Source organism: Podarcis vaucheri (genome assembly GCF_965113315.1).
Source record: "Podarcis vaucheri genome assembly, chromosome: 3".
NCBI lineage: Eukaryota > Metazoa > Chordata > Lepidosauria > Squamata > Lacertidae > Podarcis > Podarcis vaucheri.
Genome location: NC_138761.1, coordinates 120,162,071 through 120,178,740, shown reverse-complemented (window position 1 = coordinate 120,178,740; position 16,670 = coordinate 120,162,071). Strand labels below are relative to the sequence as shown.

At 45.8% G+C, this 16,670-nt stretch overlaps 1 long non-coding RNA gene across 4 annotated transcripts in view; it reads left to right on the top strand.

The window, feature by feature from the left end:
• Positions 1-51: 51 nt before the first annotated feature.
• Positions 52-16,670, top strand: part of LOC309528846 — a 53,756-nt gene continuing 37,137 nt past the window's right edge. For 3 of the 4 annotated variants that reach the window (XR_014217909.1, XR_014217910.1, XR_014217911.1), the window contains exons 1-2: positions 52-261; positions 12,881-13,142. This is a non-coding gene — a long non-coding RNA (uncharacterized lncRNA). Of the gene's footprint in view, positions 262-12,880; positions 13,143-15,498; positions 15,553-16,670 lie in introns of those variants that run through there. The other variant, XR_014217912.1, reaches the window with a different exon arrangement.

The window sequence follows — 16,670 nt, the reverse complement described above, 5'->3', positions numbered from 1 at the left end:
GTGGGAGCCACCTTCTGATTGGCTAGAGAATGACCATTCCATTCTACAAAGGACTACAAGGGGAGGAATCAATACGATTGATGGAGGAACCATCCTATGCTGAGGGATCGTTTGCCACTACATGTAAGAGATGGCACAGCTGGGGTTCATTAGCAGTCAAGAGATTTGATGGGGCCACTGGCTCAAACTCGGACAACCTGTGGTACAGAGAAGGCAAGGTACAGAGAATGTGCATGTGCACCGACACACCCCAGGGATTGGGTAAGCGAAGCGAACAGCCAGTACAATTTGTAGGAACGACAAACTGTGGCAGAGGGAAGCATGTTTCTCACAAGAGATCACAGCCTGCCATAGTAAACACAACTACCACTGGCCTTTAAGAAAATAAATGAATTGCCAGCTGGTGTAGAAAACTGAACTTACAGTCGGGAAAACTGAATGTTTTGGCAGGTTTGTCCAACCCTACTGGTGAAGGTAGGGATGCGGGTGGCGCTGTGGGCTAAACCACAGAGCCTAGGGTTTGCCGATAAGAAGGTTGGCGGTTCGAATCCCCGCGGTGGGGTGAGCTCCCGTTGCTCGGTCCCTGCTCCTGCCAGCCTAGCAGTTCGGAAGCACATAAAAGTGCAAGCAGATAAATAGGTACCGCTCCAGCGGGAAGGTAAACGGCATTTCCGTGCGCTGCTCTGGTTCTCCAGAAGCAGCTTAGTCATGCTGGCCACATGACCCGGAAGCTGTATGCCGGTTCCCTCGGCCAGTAAAGCGAGATGAGCGCCGCAACCCCAGAGTCGTCTGCGACTGGACCTAATGGTCAGGGGTCCCTTTACTGGTGAAGGTGCAGCAGTGCTCGATTCTTCCTTTGTGTCTGCTATAGAAATGCCGTGGTTTGCTGCAGATGGGACAGAATTCTCTATCCCTCCTCTGCCAACCATTCCCCCGCTCCCAGGGTAGTAGTTTTTGTGGGTTCATCTACAAGGCTGGATGATGACATAGTTTTAAATATCACTTCTGAAAAACTTTAGTCTGGTTCCCTTCTCATGAGTTTATTCTTTAAGTATTTAAAGAAACTTGCATTTATTCCAACAAATTTGCCGGACTGAAAGCTCATTGAACACTTCTTTCCAGAGGGACGGCAGCCAACACAATAGCAGCTACAATAAAAAAATTCCTGAAGGGACATTCTTTCACCTCTGGTGGACTTGTCCAAGATTGAGGGCCTTTTGGGAAATGATTTATAATGAGTTAAAAAAGGTGTTCAAGTACACCTTCCCCAAGAAACCAGAGGCCTTCCTTCTGGGCATTGTCGGCCAGAAGGTGTTAAAAAAGGATAGAACTTTTTTTATGTATGCTACAACAGCAGCAAGAATTCTTATTGCTAAGCATTGGAAAACCCAAGATTTGCCCACACTGGAGGATTGGCAGACGCAATTGATGAACTACATGGAACTGGCCGAGATGACTGCAAGGATCCGAGACTTGGGAGAAGAGGCAATGGAGGAGGACTGGAAAAAATTTAAAGACTATTTGCAAAAGTATTATAAGTTGTATGAAACATAAGACGCCGTATGATTTGGATCGTTAGCCCCAGCAATGAAATTTAATTATCTATGAAATTGATAACACTTATGAAACAATCAAAGTTTAAATGGGTAAAAATGACATTATGTTATATCTTTAGAGTAAATGGAGAATAAGAAATTTAAACTTAAATGGCAACTGAAAATATAAAGAAACACACGAAATAAGGGTATAATTTGCTGATAACTTTATTATCAAGAATGCATTATGCGGGAGATGTGGGGAAGTCCAATGGAAAGTTGAAATAAGTTGTTGAAATGGCTGTGATTTTCTGCTCTTTTTTCTTTTTTCTTCTATTCTGCTTTTCCTTTTGTTCTTTCTGTAACTTGGAAAAAATGCAATAAAAATTATTATAAAAAAAAAAAATTCCTTTCAGTAGCACCTTAAAGACCAACTGAGTTAGTTCTTGGTATGAGCTTTCGTGTGCATGCACACTTCTTCAGATACACTGAAACAGAAGTTGCCAGATCCTTCTATATAGTGAGAAGGTGGGGAGGGGTATTACTCAGAAGGGTGGTGGGAATGGGAGATTGGCAGATAGCTGAGATGAGCCTGTTGACGACTCTTAACGACTGTAATAGGTCTTACAGGAAAAGGCAAGTAGAGAAAGTGTTGCATAGTTTTCTTGCATATTCAGTAGCAGCTACAGTGAACCTTCGGCTCCAAAGTTCCCTTACTCATATGCCTTAACCCTACATAACATTTGAACAAGGCTAATTGAATTTATTTATACCCAGCCTCTCCCAAACCCTGAGATCTATCTTCCTTCTTCATTTCAGTCTGGGAATGAATCATGCATGACAGGGGAGGGAGGGAGAGAGAGAGAGTAAATAAATGCACAGCCAAGTTTAGTAGTACAAATATTATGTTTCATATGCAGTAAGGGGACTCAGGACAGTAGAGAGTGTGTATGAGCCAGATACTCAAACTACATGTTACTTTAAATGCATTTTAAAGCTCCTTTTCCCAAAACTGTCACAGTGGTCCTAATCCAAACATACAACTTTCCCTGCTGAAAATTAACACACACACATGGGCGTAGCTGGGGGGCAGCCCCAATAAATAAAAATCAATAAAATGCATAGCTATCTCAGATTCTGCCCCCAAAAAAATGTCTGCACGCCCCCCAGCAAAAATCCTGGCTACACACACACACACAGTTTGCTGTTACAGTGGTACCTCGGGTTACATACGTTTCAGGTTACATACGCTTCAGGTTACAGACTCCGCTAACCCAGAAATAGTGCTTCAGGTGAAGAACTTTGCTTCAGGATGAGAACAGAAATTGTGCTCTGGCGGCACAGCAGCAGCAGGAGGCTTAAGAACAGTTTCAGGTTAAGTACGGACCTCCGGAACGAATTAAGTATTTTACCCGAGGTACCACTGTATTAGCATCTTTCGGAGCAAATAACTGGCTAGCATGATTTTCAGCTGGAGACCAGCCTGGTGCAAAAAGGTTAAACCCCTCTTCTGCCCTGCTTGATTTCACTGCATTTGGGGCAGGGTGTGGTGCGAGGCTGCTTTTAGTTGTGCAAAATCCCGAGCACAGAACTGAAAGACGTGTTTATAGTATATTTTACCCGAGGTACCACTGTATTAGCATCTTTCGGAGCAAATAACTGGCTAGCATGATTTTCAGCTGGAGACCAGCCTGGTGCAAAAAGGTTAAACCCCTCTTCTGCCCTGCTTGATTTCACTGCATTTGGGGCAGGGTGTGGTGCGAGGCTGCTTTTAGTTGTGCAAAATCCCGAGCACAGAACTGAAAGACGTGTTTATAGTAAATGGGAGGCTTGATCCTCCCTCCTGCTGCTTATTCCATGAATCTGATCTATCAAGGCGAGGAGCATCTGATCTTAGGATGGACATCAGCATAGGAATGCACGTTGTAAACCCAACCCATCAGCAAGCACAACCCTTGTGCCAGATATGTGCAGTTTTGTTAATTCTGGCATAAGCGGAAAGTTTGCTGCTGCCAGTGGCGTAGCGTGGGGGGTGCAGGTGGGCCGGCCGCACCGGGCGCAACATCTGGGGGTTAGGGTTAGGGGGCGCAAATCCACGGGTTAGGGGGCGCAAATTATTTGCCTTGCCCCAGGTGCTGACAACCCATGCTACGCCACTGGCTGCTGCTCTCATTTTTAGGTTTATTAGTGGTTAGGTCTTAAAGAGGTGCTCTTCTCAGCTCTATCGTGTATAATAAACAAACATGGCCTGGATTCTACACGCGACTTTCCTTTTCCTTTGTTCAAATCTGTGAAAGAGCAACCAGGTCACATTAACTGACAGCACACCCTTCAACATCCTCAGGTGAAAATAGGGACATTTCTCACTCCCCTGCAACTGACCCTTCTCAAACCCCCATTTTTGTCTTTCAGGTTACTGTGGCTACAATGCCTATATATTTACTTACTTGGGAGAAAGTTCAATTGATGTCAGGGAACTGACATCGGAGCGAGAGGCGAAGGGGAGGCTCCCAGATTATGCTGGCGAAGGACCCAGCAGCAGGGGGAGAAACAGCTCAGTAGAGGGGGAAGCCAATCAGCGCAACACCAGGGATAAAGGGGGGCAGACGGGGGAATTGGAGAGAGGGCTCCAGGACTCTTCACTGGACATCAGTGAGGAGAGCCCAGGTCCTCCGCTACCCACGCCTTCCCTGCGCAGAAGACTCCCACGCAGTGAGAGGAGGAGGAGACTGGGTGTCAAACAACTTTTATGTTGGAAGAGGTTCAAGAAACGCCCACTGACGGATTCTGCCAGTGACTGAGGCAGCCACCATGAGAAGGGGCTGTGCAGTCAGAAAGGGTTAACAAGGCAAATTAACCGAGAAAGGCACCAGTTTACGCAAGAGTAACTCATACCTACTACAATTGAACTCCATTAGACTTCTGAGTAGACACGTATAGGATTGTACTGCTGGTGTATTTGGGTAGAAAATACCGTACTTTTCCGTGTATAAGACTAGGGTTTTTTCTTTAAAAATTAGCTTTAAAATTTGCCCTCGTCTTATACATGGGTAGTGCAGAGGGGGATTGGGTGACTGGTTGCAGCCACAAGATTTTCAGCAGCAATGAGGCAGGTGATTGGTGGCTGTGTGAAGGGCTGTTTGCGATTGGCTGGCTCTGTGGCATAGCACGGTCAATTGACAGCTGCAGATGAGCGATTTTCGACAATCCCCACCCACCCCCCCAAAAGCTAAAAAATTGTGTGTAATCCACTCCGAATAAACTCAACAACTCTTGGTCATCTCCCCCCATTTTCTTAAATCGGAGTCCCCCAAAATAGGGGGCGTCTTATACTTGGGGGCGTCTTACAGTCGGAAAACTACAGTAATTTATTTTTACCTAATAATTAAAAGTGGTGAATGCTTGGCACAACCCTAAGTTCACATAGGCTCCAAGCATGATTTGTTTTGTCCATAGAAAACAGCTGAGTTGGTAGCCTGAAACAATATAAAGTCTTTATTGTCAGACTACAGTCTCCATTCAAGCTTAAAAATAGACTTTTCTGTTTTTATATAAAATATCTGCTTTACTTTGGGTCTTATGACCTTTATCGAGGACAAAGAAAAGATGTAGAAACATAAGAAATCTTATAAACATTGCATGTCACTACAATATATTTTTTTGCATATCACAGATATGACAATCCTCCAAAAAACACTGAGCTTGTTAATTATATCCCAGCATTGTAAAACAACCTGCTACTGTTCAACCATGCAGTAACACACTTACCGTATTTTTCGCTCTATAACACGCACCCAACCATAACACGCACGTAGTTTTTAGAGGAGGAAAATCCGTAGGCATGCCACCCGTAGGCATTTCCTCCATAACACGCACAGACATTTCCTCTTACTTTCTAGGAGGAAAAAAGTGAGTGTTATGGTGCAAAAAATACGGTAAAAGGAAGAACTAATTCCATTAGATGCTATCCCAAAAAACTATGCGGGCCTATCATTTAAATACAGTACTACAAAATTATATGCTTTATTCACTTTCCTGTTCTTCACAGTCAGTATCCCAGCTCCACTTCCCCAAAGTACACGACCCCATTCAAAACCTACCAAAAATATCTGTAACAATTTTTTAAAAAATGGTTTCTGCACCGCAAACAAAATATGAATAAATAGTTCAATTAACACTTGAGAAAGTACAAATAAGACTCTTGCGGCACATTAAAGGCTAACTGCACAATCCTAACCATACCTACTTAGAAAAGTAAGTCCCATTGAATTAGGTGAGACTTACTCGCAGGTAAGTAGGGTTAGGACTGCAGCTTAACAGATTCCTTACAGCAATGTATAAGCTTCTGTGGACTAGAGTCCATCAGATGCATGAAGTATGTTCTTAGTTGGCAGAATTATACATGCATATGTATTTGTGTATACACAGAGAGCGATACAGAACAAATGTAAACAGTGATGCTAAAAGGCATTGAAAAGAAAGAGATGCAGCCTGTAACATTTGAGAAACTGAGCATGTTCCATTCATTGTTTAGCAAAACTAGTGGTTGGGGGCTTAAGGAAGCCCATAGTAAAGTAAAAATTACATTCAAAACATATCTCAACTGTACTGAGAATATACAACTAATGACAGACCCTCCAAGTGTCCCTATTTTCCGGGGACAGTCCGGATTTACAGAAGCTGTCTTGGTTTCTGATTTGATCCCAGAATGTCCTGCTTTGCCTTAAAGGTAAAGGGACCCCTGACCATTAGGTCCAGTTGTGGCCGACTCTGGGGTTGCGGCGCTCATCTTGCTTTATTGGCCAAGGGAGCCAGCGTACAGCTTCCGGGTCATGTAGCCAGCATGACTAAGCCGCTTCTGGCGAATCAGAGCGAATGCTGTTTACCTTCTTGCTGGAGTGGTACTTATTTATCTACTTGCACTTTGACATGCTTTTGAACTGCTAGGTTGGCAGAAGCTGTGACTGAGCAACGGGAGCTCACCCCGTCGCGGGGATTCGATCCGCCAACCTTCTGATCAGCAAGTCCTGGGCTCTGTGGTTTAACCCACAGAGCCACCCGCGTCCCACTAAGGCTTTGTCTTAGGATGTCCCTATTTTATTCGGAGAAATGTTGGTGGGTATGGAGTTACCTGACCCCAAGCCATCTGAAGACAGCCCTGTATAGGGAAGTTTTTAAATGATTCTTTTAAAATGTTTTTATATATGTTGGAATCAGCCCAGAGTGGCTGGGGCAGTCTAGTGAAATGGGAGGGTATATATAGTAAAATGATGATGAATGATGGAATAGGACGCTGCTATTTTTATTAGAGAAATGTTGGCGGGCATGTAAGAATTATTATAGAAAGGTTAAACTATAAGATCAGGGCTAGGTTTCCTTACTCCCTCTTATACTCAATAGCAATCCATGTATATTAGCATCTTGGCAAAGCTCAACTTCCAGGACACAGCAAGAGAGACAGTTACTTAGCTGTTGGGACCTGGAAAATGTGTTGCACTGCTTTCTTTTCTCAGACCATAACAGCAGCCAGACCTATTTGTCGGATTATCCCTGGAATTGCTCTCGTGACGCCTCCCACTCCCAATTTATGGGCTCCCTCTGCCTAATTTAATCTTAGCTCTTGGTTTGATCCTGCATATATTTTCTATTACTGTCTTAGTCCATGAAAGAATTGAGAAAAATTCATCCAGCTATCTTGGATAAAGGATTGTTATCAGCATTTTTACTGGTTATTCTACCTAGTTTTATGATCATGCCTTATACTGCTCTGCTTACTTTTAGCAGAAGAACGGGATAACAATTAACTGATTATTAGTATGCCTCAATCTAGGGACGCGGATGGCTCTGTGGGTTAAACCACAGAGCCTAGGACTTGCCGATCAGAAGGTCGGCGGTTCGAATCCCTGCGACGGGGTGAGCTCCTGTTGCTCGGTCCCTGCTCCTGCCAACCTAGCAGTTCGAAAGCACAACAAAGTACAAGTAGATAAGTAGGTACCGCTCTGGCGGGAAGGTAAACTGCGTTTCCATGCGCTGTTCTGATTCGCCAGAAGCGGCTTAGTCATGCCGGCCACATGGCCTGGAAGCTGTACGCCAGCTCCCTCGGCCAATAAAGCGAGATGAGCGCCACAACCCCAGAGTCGGCCACGACTGGACCTAATGGTCGGGGTCCCTTTACCTTTACCTTTACACCCTCCGCTGCAGTTTGTTTTCTAATAACCATAAGCTGCTCTGGCATTCCTGGGGACTGAAGTGCAGGTTGCAAGTATTTATCATCATGAAGCCACCATCCAACACACAGCCTGCAGTGCGAAGCCGCCGCCGCCACACACCCTCATGCTGTTTTCGGGTGCATGCTGACAGCACAATGCAAAGGACTTTGTGAATGCCTCCAGAGCCCTAAAGCACCCCATTGACTTAACAGGTTCCATGCCGAAGCTTAAAGGGATGTGCATAACTACGCAGAACACGAAGTTCCCAGAGATTCTGCTGCTTGTTCTAAAGCGAGTTGAACGGACTGTGCCTCCTACAGGGGCTGCCAGCTGGTCTGGAAAAATAAAAACAAGGAAACAAAACCTAACCTGGCTTGCTCTTCTGCCTTCTTCAGCCAACTGATATGCAGGCCTTGGCAGGTTTCCCCCAGCCTCCTGAAGAATAACATTAGCCCCTCTCAGTCCTTCCAGTATCCATAGATACATCTCTGACCTACTCTCTGTGGAAGGTTGCTCCCTGCAGCATGCAAGCATACAAACAAAGGGGTTTTGCACACACAACTGCCAATACAGGAAGGCAAGTTTCCTCATCGTGTTGTGCACTGAGCGTTCCATGCATAAAGTTGTATGCACTTGGGGTCCTTTACAGACTTTCCAAGGAATTTGTGTAGATGGCTGGGGCAGCACCAGATTTTGGGGGGCGCGGACGATTCTCCTGCACAGGGTGATGAGCCAAGGGGGTGAATAATAATAATAATAATAATAATAATAATAATACCTATATTTATATGGTACCTACCGAGAATATCCATGAAAAGCAAAGTACCAAAGAAAGTACCAAAGTACCAAAGAAAAGTACCAAAATGAATTATTGTGAAAATAATAAATACTGTATTTTTTGCTCTATAAGACTCACTTTTTCCCTCCTAAAAAGTAAGGGGAAATGTGTGTGCGTCTTATGGAGCGAATGCAGGCTGCGCAGCTATCCCAGAAGCCAGAACAGCAAGAGGGATTGCTGCTTTCACTGCGCAGCGATCCCTCTTGCTGTTCTGGCTTCTGAGATTCAGATTTTTTCTTTCTTGTTTTCCTCCTCCAAAAACTAGGTGCATCTTGTGGTCTGGTGCGTCTTATAGAGCGAAAAATACGGTATTTAGGGGGTGCACCAAATGTTGCATGTGCTCTGGGCGCACTATTACCAAAGTTCGCCTCTGGCAGAGGGGCAGGAGGGGGGAGTGTTATGTACTGAAGTTCTCACCCTGGGCCAGCAGGGGGATACTGTAGATAGTTTTCACTCAGGTCCACATATGCAAATAAGGGTTTGAAAGTGACGTTCAGTGATTGGATAGTTACAGAAAGTGGTTACAGTTGCATTGTAGGGGAGCTCTATATAAGCAGGCTGGCTGAACCCTTCAGTTCAGTTCTATTCTGGCCTGTGAATAAACAAGAGCAGTTTGAAGAATCGCTGTGTCGTCTGATATGTTCACCCACAACTTAACAGGGAGCTTGCTGCCCATTCCCCATGCAGGTTTAGTATCCATGAATCCTGAATCAACAGCCACAAGCAGATTGTGTATGGGCAGCGAGATACAGAAGATAGCTCCCAGTGGCACCTCTGAGCCACCTTCACTACTTGAGTTGCACGAAAAACAGACCATCCATTAGGGTACATGAGAGCTTTTATTCCAGTGCCAATAAGCAAATGGATCAGGACTACAATAGGGGACAAAGGGTTAAGGCTGCCTCCTTCCTATGGGGGGTGTCCTTCTCTGACACTTAGTATTTCCTGTTGAAGAGCCATTCACACCAGTTGCTAATGGTGCGAATGGTACCTACTTTGGCTCCAAGCCATCTAACTTTGCTTAAGATCAAGCCTGGTCATTTGGGGGGGGGGGTCCCTCCCTTCTCTGGCTCCTTTTGGGGTTGCAAAACACTTAGTATTTCCATTCACTTAATTCTGCAAGGCCTAGCAAGCCTGATACATGCAGTAGTTGCACTCTTACATCTCAGAGGGCTGTTTTTAATTATTATCTATTTTTTACTTGTTATTAAGGACAAATAATTGTTATTAATTGACATTCAGCTTCTAATGCCACCTCTGGTGTTAATCTAGTGCTGATGAATTTCGAGATGACCGCTGGGGAAGAGAAAGAATGGAGGTGAAGGGGCTAAGGAAAGAGGATTAAAAAAACCCCCACCTTTGACCTTGGCTCATTAATTTGGGATCCATTTAATTTCTGCATAATAGTTCTAGCACCTCACCACCTGTCACACACTAAAATATTAGTGTGCTATTTTTTCCCCAGTACAAGTGAAGTCATATTACATTTATTTTGTTGGTCAAACCTGTTTTAACCTGTTTAATAATTGCATCCTCTCTTTGATTTCTGGCCTCCTGCCTTCTCTTTGCTTTGTTGCAAAATTCTCAGTTCTTTTTTCCATTATTACAGTACTTGCTCTCATCTCATTTTCTTTTGCTATCCTTTCTATCACCAGCCTATTGCCCCTTTCCTCATGTCTTCTTCCACATTCTCTTTACCTTCTCAAACATTTCTAGCCTTTCTTCTTCTCACCTTCTGCTTCCTTTGTACCTGCTGGCATTGCCTTTCTGTCTCGATTCCCCGCTCCTCCACATGCAGCTGCTGGGTGACCTTGGGCCAGTCACACTTCTCTGAAGTCTCTCAGCCCCACTCACCTCACAGAGTGTTTGTTGTGGGGGAGGAAGGGAAAGGAGAATGTTAGCCGCTTTGAGACTCCTGAAAGGGAGTGAAAGGCGGGATATCAAATCCAAAACCTTCTTCTTCTTCTTCTTCTTCGAATCCCCGTAACGGGGTGAGCTCCCGTTGCTCGGTCCCTGCTCCTGCCAACCTAGCAGTTCAAAAGCATGGCAAAGTGCAAGTAGATAAATAGGTACCGCTCCGTACCAGTGTGGTGTAGTGGTTAAGAGCGGTAGTCACGTAATCTGGGAAACCGGGTTCGTGTCTCCGCTCCTCCACATGCAGCTGCTGGGTGACCTTGGGCCAGTCACACTTCTGTGAAGTCTCTCAGCCCCACTCACCTCACAGAGTGTTTGTTGTGGGGGAGGAAGGGAAAGGAGAATGTTAGCCGCTTTGAGACTCCTGAAGGGGAGTGAAAGGCGGGATATCAAATCCAAACTCTTCTTCTTCTTCTTCCGGCAGGAAAGTAAACGGTGTTTCCGTGCGCTGCTCTGGTTCGCTAGAAGCAGCTTAGTCATGCTGGCTGTATGCCGGCTCCCTTGGCCAATAAAGCGAGATGAGGGTTGCAACCCCAGAGTTGGTCACGACTGGACCTAATGGTCAGGGGTCCCTTTACCCTTAACCTAATGTCAACTTGCCTGAAATCAAAATCAGCAGGATTTCTGGGGAGGTTTCACCATTCTCAGAACCTAAATATGGGTGGTAGCTGTTCTTTTTGCCCCTTTGATGGATGATGAAGTTTGAAGAAACTCCACAGCTTCTCACACACAGAAGCAACATATACCTGTAGTTCCGAAACAAAATGCGCCCCCACTTTAGTTCGCGAAGTCTTTCCATTTTACAATTCTTTTTAAAAAACCAACTAAATGTCAACACTTCCAAATCCACACTGAACTATTAAAGATGCCGTCCTGTGCATAGTTACCTGAGAGTAAAAAGGTAAAGGGACCCCTGACCATTAGGTCCAGTAGTGACCAACTCTGGGGTTGCAACCCTCATCTCGCTTTATTGGCCGAGGGAGCCGGCGTACAGCTTCCGGGTTATGTAGCCAGCACGACTAAGGCGCTTCTGGCGAACCAGAGCAGCGCACGGAAGCGCCGTTTACCTTCTTGCTGGAGAGGTACTTATTTATCTACTTGCACTTTGCCGTGCTTTCAAACTGCTAGGTTGGCAGGAGCTGGGACCGAGCAAGGGAGCTCACCCCGTCGTGGGGATTCGAACCGCCGACCTTCTGATCAGCAAGTCCTAGGCTCTGTGGTTTAACCAACAGCACCACCCATGTCCCTAAGGTCTTAGATATATGGTAATGTTCATAAGTGTACTAACCAAGCACGTACATAGATCAGCAGAGGAAAACCGACCTGAAACCATTTTGATTCCCAAAGTGACCAATTGTTTTCCCTGCAAGGGGGGAGTCAGGGAGCCTTCCCATTATCTCAGGAATTGAGAAATCAGCATTTTAATGGGTGACAGACTATCAAAAAAGGCAATCAGATAACCTGGCAAACAGGAAAAACAACATTCAAATTTCTGTTTTAGACCACCTTTTCTGTGATGTAGGTATGATGTATCTGGGGGGTGGTCTTAGGTTACAGGGTGGCAATTTCAAAAGTCTTTATAAGGCCTTGCATGCCATTGTTCTGGGTTCCTCCTCCTTTCCTGCGTGTGAGGGGAGCACCCTGTTGCAAAAGATCAATAAAGATCAAGCTTACTAGCTGCTTTGCTTCTCAATATTCTCTGGTTGGCCTCTGTTATTCTCTCCTACCAATAGGGAACCTACGTAAGGACTTTATACGGGTTCTTGGGTACCCCATAAGGCAAAAGGGCTGAAATATACTCAGAGTCGCAAAGTGATTTCATGCTCTTTATTCAGCTCATAGTGGTGAGGAGGAATGAATGAAAGTCCCCTCACAGTATCTGCTTTATATACATTATTTACACAATGGGCTGCACATGATTGGTTAATTCTGGAATTCTACTGTAAGCCAATCGTTGTGGATTCACTTATATCTGGAGCATGATTGGGTGGTTCCTGCCAACCAATCATACTGCTGCATTGTTCTTGGACCAATCAGACTGCTGCATTCTGAATCCTATTGTTCTAGGACCAATCAGACTGCTTCAATTTGGATCCTATTGTTCTAGGACCAATCAGACTGCTGCAGTTTGGATCCTATTCAACTCAGTACATAACAAGGGCCATTTTTGTTTACAACACCATCACCTTTGGGGACCCCCCCTCAGATGTTTTATTGGGTGGGGGGAGAAGGTACCTCAGCCCCTTGGAGTTGGTTCCTATGCAAGGGCTTAAAGGAGCAATGAGTGATAATGGAGTCACATAGAGGAACAAAGGACAGGCGATGCAAAAAAGCAACAAAGTTCAAGAAGGGTTAGGGTTTCGCCTTTTTTTTTGTTTTGGCAGGTCTCTTGTGTCTTCATGACTGGCAGAAACATAACAGCTGCCGTTTCCCCCTCACGGCGGTCACCGTTGATGCTGGGAAGAGCTTCAGCTGTTACATTCCTGCCCACCCTGCAGTTTTGAGAGCCATAAAGCCGTGCTGGAAAGAAGCTGAGACATCGGCAGGGCGTCTTCGCGTGAGGGAGGAAGCATGCGGACAGACAAGCCGGGTTGCCACTTTCTGCCTGGCTCTGCTCACGCCCCTTAACTTGGGGTAGCTGCATCTGTAAGTTTTGGTTTCTCTCATGTTATGTACTGAGTTGAATAGGATCCAAACTGCAGCAGTCTGATTGGTCCTAGAACAATAGGATCCAAAATGCAGCAGTCTGATTGGTCCTAGAACAATAGGATTCAGAATGCAGCAGTCTGATTGGTCCTAGAACAGTGCAGCAGTATGATTGGTTGGCAGGAACCACCCAATCATGCTCCAGATAGAAGTGAATCCACAACGTACATAACATCTCAGTTTCTCATTTTCCCATTCTTAAGCTCAGTCCCCCAAATTCCCACATTGGTTTGGGGGTTTTGTTATCTCAGAAGTCCTTGTGGTGATGCTCCCAGTCCCTTCCAGCCCTACACTTCTATGGATCTATGAAAATTCATCGGCATATTAGTGCTAACACGCATTTTTGCAAAGCGTGCTCCCCCCCCATATTTATATTTTCCTGAATGCAATGCAATTTTTTATTTTGACAAATATGTGCATATTTACGCACATGTTACCTCAGTATATGCACTACTGTACACATTACTTGGGGACGTGGGTGGCGCTGTGGGTTAAACCACAGAGCCTAGGACTTGCCGATCAGAAGGTCGGCGGTTCTAATCCCCGCGACGGGATGAGGTCCCGTTGCTCAGTCCCTGCTCCTGCAAATCTAGCAGTTCAAAAGCATGTCAAGTGCAAGTAGATAAATAGGTACCGCTCCGGCGGGAAGGTAAACGGCATTTACGTGCGCTGCTCTGGTTCGCCAGAAGCGGCTTAGTCATGCTGGCCACAGCTGTACGCCGGCTCCCTCGGTCAATAAAGCGAGATGAGCACCGCAACCCCAGAGTCATCCACAACTGGGCCTAACAGTCAGGGGTCACTTTACCTTACCTTTACACATTACTTAGCGGGAGAACTGCACTGCACTGCTGCGAATTTCGAAGGACGGCTGTATTTCCGCTTGCATATTGTTTTGGAAAGCGTGATCTGGGTCGATTTGCCTTGAAATGTGAACTGCATCAAATGTCGGCCCCACCCCTACCCTAAAGACACAAAGAACTGAATTTCATACTGCAAGTAAAAGCAAAAGGAGCAGAGGTGGAACACAAGGTGACAACTGCATAGATGAGGGAGCTCTGCATAAAAGAGGCGCAGAGCAGGAAAAACCCTGCTCATTGTAGAGTTTCTGCCATTGCTGCTGTGTTAGAATTAGAGAAGCCAGACCTCGTGAAAGTCTCTTAAAAGCACAAGGATACTGTCAGCGTTGGGACTTGGAAACCCCTAAGCAGCAAAGAGGGGAGAGAGGTTACAGTATTTTTCACTCCATAAGATGCACCTGGCCATAAGACACACCTAGTTTTTAGAGGAGGAAAACAAGAAAAAAATATTCTGAATGAAACAGTGGATGTTTGATTTTTGTGGTTCTTGCTGTGGCCACAGACATGCTACGTGATCTGATGGTGAATTTGGGGTGACCCAATGCAAAAATCCTGAGCAGCCATGTGGATCCGTGCTTTGTAACCACGTTTTTGCGCCATTGCGGCCCCACGAAACAGTGGATGCGTGGTTTTTTTGGTGCCGGCTGTAGCCATGGACATGCTATGTGATCTGATGGTGAATTTGGGGTGACCCAATGCAAAAATCCTGAGGATCCATGTGCTTTTACCTCCCCCCTCCCAGGCAGCCTCCTTTATCGCTAGCCTCCCTTATCTCCCTCCGATCGCTTGCCGGTCAGCTGCTCAGCGGCTTTGTTTCAACACCCCCTTCCCTCTTTCTAAAAAAAAAAAAAAGCACGATCTGCTTTTTGCCCCTGGGTAATTCGGGACGCGGGTGGCGCTGTGGGTAAAAGCCTCAGCGCCTAGGGCTTGCCGATCGAAAGGTCGGCGGTTCGAATCCCCGCGGCGGGGTGCGCTCCCGCTGCTCGGTCCCAGCGCCTGCCAACCTAGCAGTTCGAAAGCACCCCCGGGTGCAAGTAGATAAATAGGTACCGCTTACCAGCGGGAAGGTAAACGGCGTTCCATGTGCTGCGCTGGCTCGCCAGATGCAGCTTTGTCACGCTGGCCACGTGACCCGGAAGTGTCTCCGGACAGCGCTGGCCCCCGGCCTCTTGAGTGAGATGGGCGCACAAACCCCAGAGTCTGTCAAGACTGGCCCGTTCGGGCAGGGGTACCTTTACCTTTACCTAATTCGGCTCTAGGGACCTCACATTTCCTCCATAAGACGCACAGACATTTCCCCTTACTTTTTAGAAGGAAAAAAGAGTGTCTTATGGAGTGGAAAATACGGTAATTTTACAAAGAGGCCCGCTGGATCTACCACATAGTGAGGAAAGCAAGGGAAATCCTGATCCTAATGGACCCTACCCTAACTTTTGCAGCTAGGTTCCCTGTTCTGGGCAGGAGATAACAACAAGAACAGACAGCAGCACCTGGCTTGATTTTACTTCTACCCGTTATCTGTGGCTACAGATATTGTTGCTACTGAGACCCCCCCTCAGTCCTCTCCTCCCCTTTGTTTCCTGTGCTACAGTAGTCTGCAGAGAGGGAGAAAAGAGTAGCCTGTAGGCTTGCGGCTTCACAATCATGCAGCTCACCCTAGGGACCCTTTACAAAAACGTAAGACAAGCCCGACCAATGGTCCATCCAGTCCAATGACCTGCTCTCACAGTGGCCAACCAGATGGGAACCACTAGTAGCCACTGCTAGCCTTTGTCTAACTCCATTTCAAAGCCATCACTTTCCCGGATGTAACTTGACAATGAAAAGCATTAGTAATCCCAAACTCTTCTCTGAAGTCTCTGGAACAATGGTTCTTAACTTGTGAAATACTTTTCGTTTTGTGCAAATTAGCAGACGAATACCAAACAGACATCAACAGTTTGCTCCTCGGCGGAGTCTTCTTGACGAGGGTCCAGTTCAGATTGAATGCTAAGCCAAACTATGGCTTTAGTGTGAATAAAGTGAAAATCACGACTGCTTTTCACCTCCCTCAGTCCCCTTGCTGCTGTGCTCCCTGAAGCTAAGCCATGGTTTGGCTTAGGGTTACGCACAAACCAGAGCTCACGGTTTGCCTCGTTCCTAGAAAACCACAAACTGTAACCAAGGTTTCCTTCTTGGCTCACCATTCATGGTTTTTCTGGAAGAAACAAATAACAAGCTCAGGTTTGCCCATAATGCTAAGCTAAACCATAGCTTACCTCTAGGTAGTGCCGTAGCAACAGGACCAGGGAAGGAGCAAAGCAGCAGTGATTTTTGCTCTGGCTTGCACACTTATTCACTGACATACTCTCTCACACTCACTAAACCACTTACAGATAGGTAGCCGTGTTGGTCTGCCATAGTCAAAATAAAAAAATTCCTTCCAGTAGCACCTTAAAGACCAACTAAGTTAGTTCTTGGTATGAGCTTTCATGTGCATGCACACGAAAGAAGAAGTGTGCATGCACACGAAAGCTCATACCAAGAACTAACTTAGTTGGTCTTTAAGGTGCTACTGGAAGGAATTTTTTTATTTTGACTAAACCACTGTTTGAGAAATTAGGTTTAAGAA